Genomic DNA, 6,031 nt, shown 5'->3' with positions numbered 1-6,031 from the left:
TGCAATGTGGGGTTGTGGGGACCACTGCTCTTTGTGGGGACATTTTCTTGGTCCTCATGAGGGGAAATGCTGTTTTTCCCCTGAAGAGTTTTTGGGTTCGGGTTTAGGTCTGTGATGGCTGGGGTTAGGAGACACAGTTGTCTCAAAAAATCTGGCATGAGCTCAGATACACACCTGCATAAATCTATAAGCATATATTTCTATGGGATGCATGTCCTTAATGAATATCCATTGTTGTCCTCTTCAATGAAAACATAAATGCAAAACCCAATAAATAAATCTATTCTGCACTGGAAAAAATGAAGAGCCTACTGCATCAAACCCCACTGAAAACCTCCTGGTTATTCCACCAAATACAGATTTCTGAACTCTTCCTGAGTTAAAACAGTAGCATTTAAAAAAACAGGTCAGGTTCACACAAAGATAGACCTATTAAAGAGGCAGCATCATGTGTTTTCCAGTTACACAGTGCCATTTTAGGTAATCAAGTACGCTAAATGGATATGAACTTGTTCCATCCATTTGTCCATTTTCTGTACACCCTTGTCCCTTAGTGGGGTCAGGAGGGTTGCTGGTGCCCCTCCAGCTAACATTCTGGGCGAGAGGTGGGGTCACCCTGACAGGTCACCAGTTTGTTGCAGTATGAACTTGTTTTCTTTGCATTATTTGCATTCAGAAAGCTCTGAAGCTTTTTTGTGATTTTGACCATTTCTCATTTTCTAATAAACACTCAATTTTTGCTTGGAATTTTGGAGACATGTCAGCAGTGTTCATGTTACTCAAACATATAACTATGAAGAGTAAAATCAGAGAACCTAATTATTTTAAGTGGTCTCTTAATTTTTCCAGAGCTGTATATAATTCATTAAGTAAAATAATTATTTAGTTTTTCTTTTTTTGTGTTTGTTTTGTTTTGGGATGTTTTGCCTCTTAAATCTTTACTGGCCCAGTCTGACAATTTTCTGGTGACCCACTAAAAAAATTGCAGAATTGTGAACTAAAAGCCTAAAATGTCATTTATGTGCTACCTCCTATGTGACATATTTTATTTTGGTGTTGTTGGGTTTTTTTTATTTTATTTGTCTGTCTTCATTTTTCTTTTCTTTTTTTTTTCACTTTTAATAATTTGAGGTTATTGAGCCGGTTCCATCTGGCACAGGAACAGACAATGGAAATCCGTCTTCGCTGTTATCAGGTACATTTGCAAAATGTTCATTAATGCATTATGTCTCTCTCCATCAAATAAAAGGAATGAAGTGAGATGGACTGTGCAGCGTTCTAACAGACATGTAGGCAACAGAGTACCTGATCTTATCACAGCACCTTTATCCACATGCTGCGAACTTGAATCCTGAGGTCAGATTTGTGTGGATAACTAACAGTTGTTCTACCAAAGCTGTGGCTCTCTGGAGCTCCTCCAGAGTCACCATGGCAGTGAATGCGTTAACTTCTAAGTTTAGAAGGTTTTAGGGAGGCATGAGGAAGCACACACACACACTGCAGCAGTTTATTATGTGCAACAAGAGGTTTGTGAACAGTAGCAGATCATAGTGGCTCACTCTTCAATAAAGCGTTAGAGCTTTTTTAGCTGCTGTCGTGCCTAAACAAGTCAGACCGCAAATGTCACATTCATTGAAAAACTTTCCCCAGGCGATCCTAATTATTCCCAAACTACTTCAGTGCCAGTTAATAAGCCGGCGCTCATCAAAGGTTCTGCGGCTCTGTAAGCTTTTGACCCTGAGGAATACTAGAACCGCACGTCAGAAGTTTGATCAACAGTCTGTTTTCAACAACAAAAAAATAAATAAATTCCGAAATTGGAATGTGTGATCATTGCGGCCATGGTAATATTTGTGTTTTTATATTTTCTCTTAGGACACCCAAACAACAAGCTGGGTGTGTTTCTAACATTTGAGTGTGTGGATTGCAGGCGACCAAAATAGGACAAGAGAAGGTAGCATGAAGTTCCCAAAAGAAGATTTTAGTTCTCCAAAGATTTTCTTTAAGGCAATAAATGGACCCATAATGATGCCACAATAACCAAATGGAGCTAAATAAAACCAGCACCCACTCGGTAAACACAAGGTGAAAACTGCACAAGCAGAATAGAATAGAATATTATTTACTGTGCCACAACTGTAACAGCTGTAAAGTGACAGGTCAGGTTCACACAAAGGCAAAACTACGGCATCCTGTGTTTTCCAGCTACACAGTGCCATTTTAGGTTATCAAGTATACTAACTTTTGTTGATATAAAATTCTAAATATGACTTAAAATAAAATTTACTTTTTAATTTAACGCTTTGAATTGGACCTCTGTATCTTTAAAAAACTCTTCATCTTTCTAACACCCCGCCGTCTGGAAGTCATTACAACATGGCTCCTCTATTAACCCTTTAACAACGTTTTTACCAGCATTGCTCTGACAAGCAGCTCCTGTAATGAACTCAGCAGATGTTTGCTAATTGCTACTAATCTTAGTTGTTTAGTTTAGATTTTTTTTAGCTTCCTTCATCTTATGATCTTGTGACAATACTGTCGGCCTCCATTGCTGAATAATTTCAAAATCGATCCATTATTACTTCCATAAACGGAGCTCTGCTATGTGATGTCTACGCTCTTCTTCTGCGCATGCAGGTTGCTTTGGTAAACCATTAAAACAGAAGTCTGATCATCACAGAGTAATACGGACGACCGCGCAACGAAAACTGAATGTCAGTAAAAACAATCTGAATTGTGCATCAGGATGTGTTCAAACATTTATTGGCAATGGATCATCCACATCCATCCATCCATCCGGTCAAACTGAGGATACTTGAGCTTCATTCCAGTGAACAAGTTCGTTAGCGAGGAATTAACACTTACATATTTCATGTGCATCACATGTGGATTCTTGGCCAACGTTGAACTCAGTCTGGTTGAAAACATTTTCTTTTATAGGGTTGCTGGCATCTGTGCCACTTGTGATTTTCAAAAAAAAAAAAAAAAAAAAAACTGAAAGTTTTTGCTAATGTATGATAATTAAATGGACAAAAAGAAGACAGAAGACTTATGTATATGGATTCTTTAGTGCATTAATCATAGACACAGTCATTAAAGTCAACTAAAGTTGGAGTACATAACTCTACTATGTTGTTCTCCTCTTCAGTGCTTTGAATAACCTGGAAATATTAACTCACAGTAAAACAAAAATAGGTAGGCTGGGCAAAACGTTTGATGCTGCTCGATTGTAAGCAGGTTTAAGCTGCGCTTCAAATTGCTAAAAGGAGAAAAAGAACAAAAACCCAATGAAGAGGATAAGTGACTTCCTGCTTCCTGTCTTTGTCAATTTTCAAACATCAGAGACCAAAACTTTCTTCCACCTTTCAGTTTGCCATGTTTGGTGCTTCAGCCACAACATTTAAATGTCAAACTGCACTATTAATACTGTTAATTCAGTTAACACCATATCATTTACAATACTTATATCTAAGGGTTGCATATTTGTGAATTTTCTGAATGCACTTCATAGATCTATTCCCCAGTGCACTACATGTTACCTCTGAAGAGCAGTAGCATTCCCAGAACCTGACAGAGTTCAGTAGAGGTCAGACTGTTTGCGTGAAACCAGGTGGTTGCATCCAGCAGCTGTCCAGTGTGTTGGCATCCTATTTACAATTTGTGGTCGCCCTAATGTTCAAATTATTAACAAAATCTGATAACTGATGGGCAATTTCAGCACATGACTCCCCAGGCTCACCCAGGTCCAGAATGAGACCCCCACCCCATCTTTCTCAAGTGCTACTAATGTTGGTAATGCTATGCTAGCATGTCTAAAATTGACTACCACTCACTGTTATGCTATTCCTCCATTCACAATGCAGCTACATTGTCCTCTTGCGCGTGTTGCAGATCCACCATCTCGTCATAGTTTAATCATTAAGATAACCATTTCTTCCCTGCATGTGTAGCAAAATGCATCTGAATTTGACTAAAATGGATTTTAGTGAACTTATAAAATCCAGTAAGATCTCAGCATGTTAGAAAAATCCACAGCATTTATTTTCTTTATTAATAACAGAACCACTGTTGGTTTCATTTACTTGAATAACTTTTAGGAAAGAATATACTCTTAGGAGTAGCTTCACTGTGCTGTACTTTATCCTTTTAGCTGTGTGATATTATTATTAAATATTGCTACTCTTATATAGTAAGATTTCTGGTTACTCTACCCACTGTGTGGAACTTTACTTTATGAAGAACAAAAACGTTTTAAGCCAAAAATACACCAGTTACAGACACACACTTCAAGTTTACGTCAAAGTGAGACTTCCTGTTTATACTCAAGCTTTATTTTTTCTGTTTTCTATCTGCTGAACCGTTTGTGCCATTTGGATGTCAACAGTAGATATTGTCACATGAAGTACTTTACCCTGTTTTTATAAATATTTCTGTAAGTATTGTTTTCAAAAGTTTTGTATAGAAAAAAAAATGACATGGAAAAAAATTTCTTCTGTTTGAATTTATTTAATGATAATTTTTTATTTTGTCTTTAAAAATAGAATTTGTACAAAACTGTCTAATTCCATCATATTAAATCAGATGTTCTGATCAGTTACTCGGAACTTGAGTAGTGCTTTTTTACAATATATATTTTTACTCTCAATTAAATCATTTCTTGGACAGGCACTTTTTTATTTTTAGTTGAGTGAAAATATCAAGTGGTGCTACTTTTACTTGAGTACATTGTTTTGACTACTCTACCCTCCTCAGAATTATTAATAAAGTTATAATGTCTTATAGTCAAACTAACAAGTCAGGGCACAACCTGATGATCAGGAATCATTAGCCAAACAGCATTCATTCTGTCAGCTACTGTTCTGCAAAACAACTTCTTTCCAGAGTCTGGGATCTTATTGACAGCTGTTTAACCTTACAGTCAAAATAGTAAGTCAAAAAAACCCTATACCTGAAGTTTAGTTGAATGTTGCTAGCTCAGCTGCTAAGCTAGTAACATGCAACTAACCTACAAAGTCAAAAGGGGAAAAGTGAGCAAAGTGATAGAGTCAACTAACTAATGAATTATAATATAAAACTGGAATAAACTAATTAATAATAGAAAAACAGGAAAAAAAGATCACAATGGATCAATATCACAGTTTAGTTGATGTACATGTGTTAAAACTATAACATGTAAAGATTTGAGGGATTTTTCTTATTAGCATCTAAGTTACCACAGAACCAGCAGAACAGGTGTGTGTTTGTGTCTGTGTGTGAAAAGCTGAGCTAACTAGCCAGTGAGCTAATGGCTAGGACAAAGAATAGGGAGGTACCATGTGGGAAATCGGTGCCAAATTAGAACAAAGGAACAATGTAACAGCTAGCCAAGCTACCTTTAGAAGCAAGACAAAGAAGAAAATGGCTTTTAGTGGTTCCTCCAGGTACAGAAGAAATGGAACAAACATATTGGAGCAGAGAGAGAGAAAAGAAAAGTAAAGCAAACCCAATGTGCTGGTTTCAACTCCGTTATTAATTTGTTTAGTTATACAAATTTAACTCTGCTTTGGGTCCAATCAGTTAAACACACTGCAAATATGATCAAGCCACGAAATCAGGAACTCTTCAAAGAAACAGTGGATTAACAGTTCAGACACAAATATTCAAACTGGTCACAATAAGCGAAATCTAAATCGTTGTATTTATAGATAATTTATCTCTGCCCCGACACATAAAGAAAACCTTCATCTTACTGATGACTCTCGGCGGTCCTGTGGATATAACACCTCAATATATCAACACCTCAACCATAAAAATTTTGAAGAAATTAAAAATAAATTACGCTCCTCCTTCGATGTTGATCTCCTACCCACAACGTTCTGCCTGTCATTATTTCAATGCACCACAAATCTGGAACAAACTTTCCAGAAAACTGCAAAACAGGTGAAACACTGAGTTCCTTTAAATCAGGGGTCCCCCAAACTTTTTCCTGCGAGGGCCACATAGCTGTTCCTTCCTCTGGACGGGGGCCGGTCTTAGTTTTCGGAGAAAGAAA

The sequence above is a fragment of the Poecilia formosa genome, unplaced genomic scaffold (assembly GCF_000485575.1).
Source record: "Poecilia formosa unplaced genomic scaffold, Poecilia_formosa-5.1.2 Scaffold121, whole genome shotgun sequence".
NCBI lineage: Eukaryota > Metazoa > Chordata > Actinopteri > Cyprinodontiformes > Poeciliidae > Poecilia > Poecilia formosa.
Note: the sequence above shows the minus strand (reverse complement) of the source record.